Consider the following 14,438-nt stretch of genomic DNA (forward strand, 5'->3'; position numbering starts at 1 on the left):
GTAATTTCAGCATGTGTTTATGCCCGTTTGAACAGAATAAATAACTAGTACCTGAGATAAACATCCGTATGCTTTTTAAATTCTAGGAGTTGGTGGAGTAAGAGCAGTTCAAGGAGGTCCTGCTGCAGCTTGGATCCTGCCGAGGATCTCACTGTATTCTCCACAGTATGCTAGGCTCTTATAAGTAGTAGATGGCATTTCTATTCCTGTACTGGTTCTCTTTGTCTTTTATCAGCATCCACTCACTAATTAATTTCCTTTAGCAGGATGCTTTGTGCCTTTTTCTTCTTCAGGTTACCAGGAACTCTGTACTCCTAAAAAGAAACAGGAAAAAAATCCCCTAATTCACAGCTTTTGACATACTCGGAGATAGGCCAAGGAGGGGCCAGGAATGATTTCAGCTGGAGACTGGCCGTTGCTACCAACAGACTGATTCATTCTGGCTTCCTGCCTGCTCTGTACAGGGTCTAGAGAAAATGTCCATCAGGAGCAGGCTCAGTGCTGGAGGAATTGTCCTGAAATACCTGATACAATTATCTGAAATACCTATTACCTTCTCAGGAAACCATGGCAGATTTGTAAATTGAGGCACATAATCTTGTTAGGGGGAAAAAAAAATAGTTGAAGACACTGGTTCTCTAAATTTTCTTCTGTGCCAGAGATTCCCTGAGAAAATACAAGGGTTAGGCAACTGTGCGTGGCAGACTTGTAGTTTCATGTAGTTGCACTTTTTTATCCCATGCAATCTCTAAATTTCTCACTATTACAGTGTCAGGAAAAAAAAACTACAAAACTTGAGGCGTGTGCAAGTAATATAGATTGACGTGCCTAAGTTTCTAAAGCACTTAAAAACATGCAGTGAGATTCCCCTTCTGTGCCAACACATTAACTTGTATACTGGTGAGGATGGCTTAATTCACAATGTTATTTCATCAAAGCATGTAGGAAAGAAGAAAAAGGAAGAAATGCTGTGCATTCCTTAGAATGTGCAATGGGAGTGGTCACAGAGAGGAAAGGGGACAGAAGACGTAACAAAGCAGGTTTCTGACCATATCCAAGCTTGGAAGCATAAGAGGTTTGTATCAGTTCCTCCCAGCTCAGCTCTGTCTAATGTCTGGGGTTCCACACAACCTGTATCTCTCCCTAGATAAATACAGAACCACCATATGCATGCTCTGAAGGGTCACAGGAACAAGAATCTGTTCTAAAGGAGTCTGCTACTTCTCTTCATATTATAATTTGAATCTTCCCTTCTTGAAAACAACACACTTAGAATTTTAACTTCTTCATATTACGTTCTGGATTAGCGAGAAATTGTGAACTTCACAAAACGAGGCATAACCTACACTGAAAGAGAAAATAAATAAATAAAAGCAATGCTACAGCACTTGAACAGAGCCAGGCTTTTCCTGTAAGGGGAATTCTGCAGCTACAGAATGGCTGTTTAAAAGGAATTGTGCTTCCTCCAGAGCTCTGTGTAATGACAAAAGGAAAAAGAAATTCTAAAATCAGTAACCTAACTCCAATTTTCACCTATTAGCACTCTTCATCTCAGTGCATGCAGGTGTAAATAATATAGTAAAAATGACAATTTTACCCAATTCACTACAGGAAGACACAATAGGAGGCTACAGAGATCCACTACAATCAAAGCATATGCTTGATGGCAAATCTTTTCCCCATTTCCTACGTTAGATATTCATCAGGGTCTGACTTCTAATTGAATGCAAATAAACGATATAACAGGTTTTTGCATATGAAGTGAAGTTATAGAACATCTGTCTCTTCACAGCCTTTCAATGTACCTTATGTGACATTAAGTGAAAAGGAGGTTTGCCTCATCAGCTTGTAGGAAACAGGGTGAATGTGAAGAACAGTGTGTCTGAACTAAATTGTTCCACTGCTGCTCTAAGAGGTGCTTCTTTGGTCTCTCTGCACACACTTGCAAGTGATGAAGTGACAAGTTGGGCATAATCAGTTTCAATGCCAAAACGATGGACTACCGGTGCAGAAGGTCACAAAACACTATTAATTACCTCCTATCATCTCATTCTTGAAGGATGATCCAAAAATATAGTCTAGTGGTTTGGAATAAAGCATACATCGCTAGCTAGTGCTATCCAAGCAAGCTGTTACAGATAATTAAAGTATGTTTCCTTAACTGCAAACAGTATACCTATCTTCTGCTCTTCTAGACTCACTATAATAATCGTTTATGCTGTGTTTGTTAGTTTTTTCCTCCTCAGCAGCCTAATTCAATAATTGCATTTACTGGCACAGAGTAGCCATTTTGTAATGTTTTCAGAAAAAGCTACAGTGAATCTGAATGTAAAAGTCAGTGTCCTGAAATTAGTTTCTATGTTCGTATGTTATAGCATGTTTGAACACTGAAGTGCAAGAAAAATCCTGGTAAAAATGAGCTACACAAAATATCTGTGAGGCTTCCGGGGAGGAACTAAAGAACAGAATCTCCTACCACCACTTCTCTCCACTTTTTTTTTTTTTTTTTTTTTTTACAGAATGTACATATCTGAGGTTTCTCCAAACCTCTAACTAAAGGGCAAAAAAGGCAGACAAAGTTCAAAATCAGATCTAAAATGTGTACAGTAAATGCAGATAAGAATAAAGCATTCTAGTACCAAGGATGGAAGGATGACATTTGAAGGAGTCTGGAATGACATCAGTGAGATTTCCATGCTTGATACTATTCAGTAGTTAAGAAATCCATATTGTAACTCAGTGCTTGTGGAGCCTGAGAATAGTAAATGTTTGGCTACATAAAATTCTGGCCATAAATATACAGTACTTCGGGGAAACAAAGAGTAAAATTTTAACTGATTATAAGTCCCATCAGAGTGAAGGGTCCATGGCTGACTTCACTCCCAAATTTATACCAACGTCGTGGGTGCTGAAAGAGAGCCTGACATCTACATAGACGTTGGACAAAGCTTCCCGTTCTTCTAGGAACACACAACAATTCTCTCAAGCCTTCCTGGGTGTGAATTCTGACTATGTGACAGGCAAGAGGAGAGGGGCTCAAATTCACTGAGGGGGAAGAGAAGAGGCCAGCTGACACCAATTGCACTGCCTGATTTTGTTTTCTCACGTGACTTTTTGGAGGCAACATGATGGAAAGGTGAATTTGAATCCCTCTGTACGATGATGGACCAGATTCAAAGCTTCCAGAAGCCTTTTGAAATACTCAAACATCTTAAAATGGAATTTTCAGACTTGGCACAGTTGAGCATGTTATGTTTTAATACTGTCTCTTCAGCTACCTCTCCTTTACTTGCAGTCACAAGGGTGTCACCATTTGGGATCACATAATGCCTCTGTGGCTACAAGATTGTCTAAAGAGCTATAGCTAAGCTAAATGAAAAGCAGAGCAGCATTTATACTGTATTTATAGTTGTTCTAGAATGTGATCTAGACTTTGAAAACAAAAAGAACTGGAGTACACCCATTCTTTACAAACTATGAAGAAGCCCTTTGCTGGCTTTCTGCAGACCTCATTTTGGGAACCAGTCTTCAAAATCTCATAAATAGATGTCTCAGGAGTAAAATGATGTGCATTCAAGACCTTTAATGGACAAAAATTTATAAAGGGCTTGTGCCAAATTCCTTTACCTACAACAGTGTGCATAGACACAACCCTGAGATGCAAGTGCCACTGGCGCAGAGGGCACTGACCATGCAGATGACTGAATGGTAGGAAGGGAAAGAACTGAGCAGCCCCTTCCTTTTCTGTGATAAGTTCCAGGGGATCTTTTATTCGGCCCTAAACAGACAAGCATTAAGTTATCAAGTCTATTGAAAAGACTCACAGCAGGATATGCCAATCTCCATACCATGGAAGAATAAACGGCTAAGATTTTGCCGCAATTAGAATAAACAACTATCCTTAATTTCTGTCAAACGGTAGATGTCTCCCTTTGCCAGTATTTGAAATGTGTGTAAAATGTTGTTAGGGTACACATCCACAGCTAGCACTACTCTTTTTTTTTTTTTTTCAGCTCACGTTCCCATAATGCCTTGTAGAAAAAAAATCCATGGGGGACGAAAAGATAACACTGAGTCCAAACCCTGAGAACAGAGCCCCATGAAAGCAACAAATTATAAACTCGACTGAAGAGATTTTCTTCAGAAGGATCACAGGTCTCATGCTTTAGTCATGGCCTGTTCCTTTGCCAGCAGGTTCAGAGAGTGATCTGTGAGAGCTAAGTGATTTCTTTCAAGTAAGCTGCTCACGATGACTACAGAAACCTCATGGATTACAGTACACAAACAATGGGAGAAAAGCTGCTTCAAATAATACACGCAGACAATGGAGTTGCTGTTCTGGTAGCAATGCAAAATATGGACAGGGATTTAAATGAAACGGGTGATATCTGTATACTTTGGAGGGCTCACGTGTGCCAAATTTGGCAGCATGAGTGTTCATATTGCTTGTTGCTCCACCCCTCAAACAATGAGGCTAAACCCCATATGTGCAGAAGTTGGTAGAGCACAAGCAGTTTTGCTAATCACACTGCATGCAAAAGCAAAAAGACAAAGGGAACTAGTAATGCTTAGACTAGCATGGGGGAAATAATTAAGCATGAATGAAATATTGTATGTGGATTTGAAATGAATGCAAGGCATTCTTGGAAACAATTGTGCTGTTTCAGTTGTGCTGCTTTCCCCCCTAAGTTTCACAAAGTAATTTGCATGTCATTTAAATAAATACCATAAATTATTGCAAACTTTTTGTTTTTATTTACATAAAACAAAACACTCATTTCCCTTATTGTTTGGATTACCTGACAAGAGTGAAACGCAGAGGTCTTTCAGAATAAACTTTCCCCCAAATACTACAGATTTTTCGTGCATGCCTTCCACGGGCAATCGGTGCTCTGTGCATCTAACAGCGGTACAGGAGCGGATATTTCAGTTGAGCCAAGCTGCAGCTGCAAGCTGGTCAAGGGTACCGGGATGTGGTACGTTGCATTTGTCAGGGTTTCATGACCCCTCGTGAAAATCAGAACAGCCTTAGGGCTGCTCATTCGCTGGCATGCAATGCTCCCTGGCCAAACCTGCTGCTTTTCCTGAGATAGCTTAGCTGTTTGGAGCTTAGGCACACAGAGGTAACCATTCTACAGGTGTAGTGGACTGGGCACGAGCCTCCTGGAGTGCTTGACAGCATCTGCAATGGATGCTCTCCAGCTTTCACACATTGGGAGGTTACAGTACTGTTAACTCTTGTCTCTGATGAATTCTGCTTCCCTTTGAGAATTCATGTGGTTTAACTTCAACAACCATTAACTTAAAAACCTATACTCTTTTCTCTGATACTCTTACTGTTTTCACTGACATTCAGTGTTATCCATACATTATCAATTTGATTTCACCTCCGATAAATATTTGCTTTCCTTCTTGGCTATTTAAATAAACATCACTTAGAGTCCTTCTCAACCCTGCTTTCTCTTCTCATGCTATCAGAGGGTTAACAAGCTGCCAATTCAGAACCCTTAGCATTCTGTGCATTCAGTTAAGAAGAAATCAAATTAGTGAAATACAGATCCTAATCCAGGAGAAGCTGAGTGCAAGATCACCTTAAAAGTTGAGTAGGTGGACATTCCTCTGCAGGATTACATGGGGCCTGTTAGCCACTGAAAACTAGATAGAGTTCACTGAAAACTAGATAGAGTTCACCTGAAAAAAACAAGTGACCTAACCTTCTGCAAAAGGAGCAACTGAATATCTAGCATAATTTGTAATGTTCTGGTTATAAGATACTAAAAGATCATTTGGACTTCTGACCTACAAAGACTGCCTGCAGGTTTCCTCCATGCTGTTTGTATTCACATCCGATTGCTCCTTCCATGCTCTCTCCAGTCTCAGAGAAACCCCCCAACAAGTGTTCTCTCTTCTCAGACAACTATCTGCTTTTCCCCGTGGTCTGCTGTAAAAATGCGTCCAACACTCCAGATTGAAATCCAGAGGAACTCATTATACAGATGTTTTTTCCACAGAAGAATATACCATAGTCTCAATTTCTCAGGCTACTTTTTGTTGATAAGCCAAGGAATTAAACCTCTTCCCATTTTGGATATGGAGGCATTTACTTCTGTGGACTTGGCTTAGTGGACTCCAAAGTTTTGTATCACCACAGAGCAAGTGAAATTGACTGGATCTAACTTCGTGATTTCCAGATATCACTAGGGTGTGCTGTAGATCATGAAATTTCAGTAAAGCACAGTTGTTAACAGGGAAGAATCTAGCTTCTATACTAAATATTTTAAGTTAATTACAAACACAGAAACAACTCAACACTGACTCAAATTCCTTTTAAAAACAACATAGACACTCAAGAGAGGTAACAGACATTAACAATTTAAAACATTTTTGTTACACAAGCTTGGTAAGCACACTGCTGTACACAACAGACAACTAATGAGAGTTAGACAATTAAAACACCTAAACCACACACAGGTAACTATGAACCAGGCATGCCATCCAGCGGGAAGTGAAAAAAAATGGGAGTAGAACCAGTATACATTTTTTTTTTTTTTAAAGTAACAAGCAATAAGGGTCTCTTTGAGGAAAACTTTCTTTGATAAAGATTTATGAGTCTGTTTCAGTCACTGGAATTAAAGAGGGTAAAACCTGGGGCTGCAGACTCAAGGGCTGAATAGTAATTATTTAAACCAACTAATGCATATAAACAATAGCTCTGAAATTCTCAGCGAGGCCAACAGCCCAACTAAACCAAATCCATCACAGGGTCTGTGCCTGTCAGAGAGCAGCTTGGTACTGGGGTGCCCAGCATGGAGCAACAGCGACCGGGAAGGCAACCGCAGGCCCTCGAGAAAGGGAAGTACCAGCTCCCGGCTCCTGGCTTCCACCTGCTCTGGGCCCAGCAGGAGGTGGGCACCCATGCTACAACCTGCATGCAACTAGCTCAGCTCTCGGCAGGAGGCATCTCCCAGCTCTTGTACCTAACCTCCGACTTGGGAAAGAAGCAAATGTCCTGGCACGCCACCCCGCAGTGGCTGTCAACTTTTGGCACCGTCAACAGAGCAGTAGCGCGATGGGAACCCAGTGGAATAAGGATCCTGAGTCAGACAAGTTTTAAAGCACAGGCTTAACTTCAAGTATATTTACACCAACAACCACAAATACAAGTGCAAGCTTAAAAACAAGCATCTACTTAAACACACACAAAAGCTCAAATGACTTACTGCGCTGATGTCCCAACTATCAAGACACACCACTCACTATGGCATACGGGGTAACGTGGACAGAAACACCAAGCGATGCTTCAGTAGGCTGCAGGAACTGGGTTTGGTAGTATTGCACCATGAACCACGTATTCATAACAGCTATTTGTATTACTATTTGTAGCATCTAGGGAACCCCAATCAGGGCTCTATTGTGTTACAGACTATACAAGCACAGAAAAATAGGATGGCTCTTATAATGAGTACATCACAAGCCCCACTACCATAATTAACATTGATTAGCATCGATGCAACAGCATGGGAAGACAAAGATTGAGCCAATCTGGGAGCTGAGGTACTCTCACCCTTTAAGGTGGCTCCTCTGGCTCCCAGCCCCGTAACTGAGGGCGGCTGTTTCCATCAGGGGAGGCTGCAGCCCCCAGTGCTCCCAGTTAGCAGCTCCCCTGACCGCATCCTTGGACACAGGATTCAAAGAGGCATCTTTGTCACTTACTAAGTCTCTCCTATCACAAGCAAACAGATCACACGATCCTGCTGTTAAAATTATCAGGAACAACTATAAACTAGCTAAAAGTGTTTTTTCTTCCTACTCGGGGTATGCATCTCTCTGGAAATATGTTGCTCAGGTTAGCTGAAACAGCTGGGCTAGGCTGCATGCGTATTTATGCGTACACCTAAACACTAAAGAGAACCTGTGATTTACCGTAACACATCAGTATTAGGCATGAAATGCAATGGCTAGAATTGGTCTAAAACAAGAATCAGGCTGACATTCAGTATATGTAAAACAGCCAAAGTCAACACACCACTACTGAATCTGCTCCTTAATGTTCGCATGGGGTATTTCCCCTGCTTCCCCGCGCCACCACCTTCCTTCCCAGCATTTGTTACTCTTTCCAATACTGTTGTGAAGCGATAAGATTTTGAAATGAATAGTGAAAAATCATAGGGTTGAATATTTTGATTATATTCATAAAATTACCCTCATTAACTAATTGATATTCAAGACTTGAAACTTTACTGTGAACCATCCTCTCCCCAGAATGTTTTGCATGTTTTTAATGCATAGCCTAAAGAAATGCAGCCAACTTAAGTTTCGCTTTCACATCCAGTGCCACCGAAAATACATCCACAGAAAAATAGTTACACTAGAAGTTTTGTTCAGTTCTCCATGACTTAACTCATGTCACAACCTAACCTACAATCTTGTATATTCTTAGACTCAGTGCATGTCTCAAGACTTCTGTGTGCATTAAATTGAACGTCTATGTAAATATTTGCAGGAGTGCACTGTAACCACAATTTCAAATGCACTCAGGATATGTTTATGTGCTCAGCTACAATTAGGTTCTGGTGTTTTGCTACCTTCGTTGTTCTGATAAAGTGCCCTATTTTATTTATTTATTTAAATATACTTCCTACAATTTCACCCACAGGGAAATCAAAGATAATTCTATTAAGCCTAAAAATCAACTTGGATCTGCTAAAAAAAAAATCATCATTTTACTCTCAGGCTCCCACCAGCTGGGCTTGTCTGCTTTAGGTTTTACACCCCTGAGAGCTACAAGCATGACTGATAAAAATGAACAAGTTTACATGAGAATGATGAAGAGATCCATTTTTTAAATTTTTACTTTGCCAAAATACTGTCTGGGGTGCTTGTTACCAGAATACATTTGTTTATGGCAGTTTCTCACTTTTAATACCAAATTTATGTTATTTGCACATTTGGTGAGGTAATGTCCAAATACATACAATTCCCTATTTGTACTTCTTTCAGGTTTGCTCATTACATTCGTTAAACTATTTAATTCTCAAGGATTTACTGGAGATACAGTGAAGACCCCCTGAACACCAGTTAAGAACAAACTTGTAATGAGAAGAAATTACACATACAGATCAATTACTACAAGTCCTGTAACGAGTAAGACCTTATTACATAAACATCTGCTGCAGAATTAAATCTTATACGTTAATAAAAGCCCTCCCCACCCAAATCAAACAATGGAAGTATAACAGTTACCAGATCAGTTAAAAGAATAAACCTATTAAATAAATAAATTTGCTCTACACCAATTTATGTCACTGTGGTACTTAAGGCGAAACCTTTTAAAGGAATAGATTTACTGTGCATACAGATCTCCACTGGGTATGTGTAATTATGCAAAGGAAAGGCATTACTTTTAAAGTGGATGAATGGGTGATACTTTTTGATTTACTACTAGAAACAGAAAAATGGTAATGGCATGAAATAAGCATTTGCAAAACCGTTTTGGCAGACAGAAAATGTTTGATTTACCTAGGGCATCCATCAGGTTCTATATTTTAGATCAAAGCAGATAAATGGGAAGGCAAATGGATATTTGAAAAAAAAAATCTACTGCTTTTCTGTCAGCCCTGCAAGTAAGTTAAATGTTTGGAGGGGAGAAAAAGCCCAAGGCTCTTTGGAGGGAAGGAAGTCGTGATTCATCACTGATCTAGCAAGTACAGCTTTCTGTACTTAGCTGGAAAGGTGAGAATTTCATGGGACCACCTGTAACTTTCTCAGTTCTGGACCTGATTCTGCAAGATGATTTGAAGAAGGCTGGCAAAGGTCTACGTTTCCATCTGACCCTGGAAATGGATAACAGGCACCCTGGGTCATATTTCCCTGTCTCTTTACTACCAGCTTGCTCACTCTCCCCCCCTCTTCTGGCTTAAATTCACAAAAGTGAACAGAATACGTTCCAGCCTAGACAATCCCTTCCCCCCAAATCAAAAACCACCGCCTTCTGAGATCCTTTCAAAACTTGTGCAGTAGCAAAGCACGTGGAAAACAGGATAAGACTTACTGTACAGTTACCTCTCAAGTCAAGAGATGGAAGAACCAAAAATCAGCTTCTTCTAATGGCAGCATTCTTCCTAGAGGGTCCCAGTGAAAGGCACTATTTCTGTGTGCTCCATTATCCCGGTCTAAATTTCCTATCCTGAAATGTACCACCAGGAGCTGCGTAGTGTAGGCATCGTGTCCAACCCATAAAGCATCGTCAGACCTGTGGTACATGTGTTGCACAGATGGTTTGAACATGCACAGTAAATCCAAAATATCCAGGACACATCCAATTTGTTGTGCTTGTGAAGAGCACATGCACAGAAACCCTGACCACATCCCATTTACTGTGAGTGTGCACACCATGTGCAGTGCAGTGGGCATTTCCAATTTCAGATTTGTGATACATGTACTGTAGAAAGGATCTGCTCCCATGACGAGGAAAATCTGGGATTACTAAACAGCTGGAAATCTTGACTAACATACACAATCCTTGAATATAACCTCTTGACAAAATTTCTGGTGGGGGAAGGACATGTCTGGGGAAACTCAGCACAAGTCCCTCTACTTGCTCCATTGAGAAATAAAGTGGGGTATCACCTTTCTAGCTCTCTACACATTATTGTGAGCATGAGTGAGAAATCCATCAGCTACTTCTGCACCCATTTATTCCACAGAGGGGTTGCCTTCTTAAGAAGCCAAAGAGCAACCAAAACTCATGCCTTTCGCCCAGATATTAAAAAAAAAGAAAAAAGCAGCAGAACTGCATAGCCATACAACAACAGAGGAGAGCTGGCTGCTCTTGAGAATACTGACTTCATATATTTATCATAACAAAATGAGCAGATAACTGCTTCTGCTGACTTACATAGCCTGTTTCTAACTCAGAAGCTTATCCTAGAAGACTGAAGCACTGCAACAGGTTGTCCAGAGAGGTGGTGGAGTCTCCTTCCTTGCAGATATTCAAAACTTGTTGCGAGAAGATCCTGAGTACTCTGTTCAAGTTGACTCTACTTTGAGTCAGGTTGGACTAAATGATGCTCCTTCCAACCTCAACTGTTCCATAATTCTGTGGTGAAGATCTTTCCCTTCAGTTGTGTGTTTTATTTTTTGTGTGTTTTTCTGTCTTTCACTTTTCATAGAGTTCAAAGATGCTTTGTGGGTGGAATAGGCCAAATCCTCTGCAGTTACCAATAAAAAGTGACAAAAAACCATGAAGCTTCACTAACAGAAGAACCAAGAAGGACAATGCTAGCATGCTGCTACATTCCAGTACCTGTGGCTGGTAAACAGCCCCTTTATATAAGGCTTTACATACACAGTCCCACATAACGAAATGAGAGCCAGCACACCTCGAGACCTGGCTCAGGCCTTTATGTCTGTGTGCTCTCTGATCTCATCTCTCCTCTCCCCAGAAAAATTCTGATTTATGCCTCTACAAACCAAACAACAACCGCGCTACAGACTTCCACATATACAAACTCTTAAAATCAAGACTCAAGACTAAGACCACCACATGCAGAATGCATATGCACATGTAACATTTGACATACCTATGGAAGCTGAAGATTTGTGCACATCCAGGGATCTCTGAAAGTTATGCACCTTGTCTGTAGGAAAAGTCATAGCAAGCTTCCGTGCAAGGGACAAAATAACTGTTAAAATATTGAGCGAGGAGTAAGGCCAGACTGTATTTCTCCTCCTGTAATAAATCAGCACTATATGTATAGATTAAATCCGGTCCCTTGATATGTCCAGTTACAGTAATAAAAACTTAGCGAGCAGGGCAAAAGTTATTGGGTAGAGATCGATATGCTTGCTTGTTGTCCTTGATTGGCAATAATGTGACATTTTCTCCTTGACTGTAAGAGGCGCTTTTGTGATTTGGGAGCATAAAGAAATTCTGTACTTGACAGATTTATATAGGAGGAATACGCTAATGTCCTTTGACCCGCTTAAGAATAAATACGACCTACCAAATTGTCATTTTTATGGGTATTTACAACTGAGGCACTTTGTAAACCTAAGAACTAATATTTCCCAAAGGAAATCTGTGCTCTCGAATCTTGATAAATTATTGAAAAATACAAGCCACTACCAGCCCTACAAATTTTCTCTTCTATTTTTCCTATTTTTAGTTACATAGGAGTTGTCACAGCAGATTGGACCACTGATCTATTTCACCACGTATGTCGCTGCAGCCATGGCTAGTGCTTCAGAGGAATCCTCTGACCAAGACTGTATTAAAAACAAAACAAAACAACCCTTATTTCCAGAAACTTGAAGGTTTTCAGAACTCAACTGAAATATTAGTCAAGATTATTTAAGATCCCAAATTACTATTAGTAAAGTATTACAAACCAATTTTTCACAGCCCAAATGCCACCAGCTGCACTTGCTCTCATTAATGTTTCAGTTGACAATTTTCACAGAAAAGCAAAATTGCATGGGGGCCTATTGCAGAGTAAAATAAGCCATCTCAATTCATCAAAACTCCAGTACTCACCACCTCACGGCTGTGGTGCGGGTGCTAACTCATTACTGACAAACTACAGACCTGTTTTTTTGTTTAGTTGGTTACTTTTTGTTTTACTTTTTAATTCTGCAGGCCAGGAGACCCAGAAAACCTCCTCTTGATTGCTGTATCTCACCTCCACTTCATCTCACCTGTCAAACAATAGCCACATAAGCTTCTTTCATCACCTTTCTGCTGACTGCCCAAAGGCTTTGAGAAAACATAAGCTACCTACAGAGGAGAGAAGGAAACTAGTGAGATAGGGCCTTTGTGCCCTTTGGAATTTTTCTCTGGAAGATGCCAGAGCATTACTTTACCTCTAAAGCTTGGTCTTGAGGAAATCAATGCTTTTGACAAGAAATTGATTATTAATATTGTCATTCATAACAGAACAGTTGAAAGCTATTCCCTTTTATCCTTATTCTCCAGCTGAAAGTTGAACAAAAATTCAACGCTATTCAGGACAGTATCTAAGACATGAGACCATCAGTATTTTTCCAGCAAAGCTTATTGTTTCTCCTCTTGGTTATGTGCCTGTACAAAAGTACAGATCCTCTCATGTAAAGACATTCAACAGTTCAGATTTTGACTAAAGCATCATGACGTAGCACTCATCGCTACTCCATTTCTAAGGCAGCTGCTTTTCTATTTTTCTTTGCGCATCTGTGGACAACAGAATCTTTTCTCTATCACAAGAATGTCTTCATTAAGTCAGTTTCTGCCTTCAGCTTATTCTTAGTCTTCTGTATACTATAATCTATGTATATGCACAAGAAAGGCTTGAGAAGCAAAATGAAAAAGCAGGAAGCTGGAATAAACAATGAGGCAGGAACTGCAGGAAACTTAAGCATCTTTTCTTGCCCTTAATGTACTGCCTTCCTTTTTGTACTTGTTTACTGTTGAATTTGGGATTCCTCCTACATTTGTATGAAACATGTTTTTAATCTCCTCTGTTTTGTGACCTCATTCTGATAGCAGTAAGACATGGCACAGCCAATACGCTAGCTGCATCACAAAGTCAAACAATTCCAAGTCTAACTACCATCTTGAACACTTAATTTCATGTCCAATTTGGCAAATTTAGATATTTAAAGTTTCTTTTACACTGAACTTACACTTTTACACTTAATGCTGTTTGCAAAGCAATAAAAAGGTCCTAAATACCAGTAGGTTCATCAGCTCCTACCCCCTACATTAGATATTCCATCTTCCTTTGCAAAGGCAGCAGGACAAAACAAGTTGCACATGCATTTTAATATTCAGAAGGGAAATCAAAGAGAGATGAATCAATGGAGAAGGATTCAAGAACTATGGCTAACAGGCAAAATATGAACTGCTTCTGCTTAACCTGGTACTAATTCTAACCTGTGCTTCTTTTAAAGAAAATGGGTTGTGTACCCTCTTGTCACCTCTTTTTCTTGAAATTTTCATCTGTTCATCATTCTGCTGCTACCAGGAAAGATGTTTTTGAAAACAATTAAATAGCTACAACAGAATGAATTTAATAGCAGAGGAACACCGAGGAAATCAGCATTGCACTCAATCAAGCAGCATCTCTCTCCCATTCATTTCAGAGAGTGATGTCCACTGGAAAAAGAAGTCGTGAAACATAAGGCTTGCTGTCTGACACTCAATTTACCTTGTGAAACAGTGAAAACTTGACAGTGACAGGAAAGAAGGAAGTTAAAATGCAGAAAGTGAGTAGCAGTTTCAGCCCAAATCAGTGAAATCACTTTGTGACATCTCGAAAGAAACCCATCTGTTAATAAAATCAATAGATTTTTAATCAAGAAAATTAACCTCACACCTTTTCACACCCTGAAGTGTTTAACAAGCAACACTCCAGGCCCTCCTTACCTTTACTACTTCTGAAGCTTCAAACTATATGGAAAGA

The 14,438-nt window shown here is 40.0% G+C and overlaps 1 protein-coding gene across 3 annotated transcripts in view; it reads right to left on the minus strand.

Annotated features, from left to right (window-relative positions):
* Positions 1–66: 66 nt before the first annotated feature.
* LOC106039600 (uncharacterized protein F13E9.13, mitochondrial-like) overlaps positions 67–14,438 on the minus strand; it is a 43,283-nt gene continuing 28,911 nt past the window's right edge. The window contains exon 8 of one of the 3 annotated variants that reach the window (XR_007166739.2): positions 67–314. The gene's annotated coding sequence lies outside the window, so the exon portion shown is untranslated. Of the gene's footprint in view, positions 315–2,223; positions 12,776–14,438 lie in introns of those variants that run through there. The other 2 variants (XR_010834538.1, XR_007166738.2) reach the window with 2 other exon arrangements.

This window comes from Anser cygnoides, chromosome 12 (genome assembly GCF_040182565.1).
Source record: "Anser cygnoides isolate HZ-2024a breed goose chromosome 12, Taihu_goose_T2T_genome, whole genome shotgun sequence".
In the NCBI taxonomy this organism is placed as follows: Eukaryota; Metazoa; Chordata; class Aves; order Anseriformes; family Anatidae; genus Anser; species Anser cygnoides.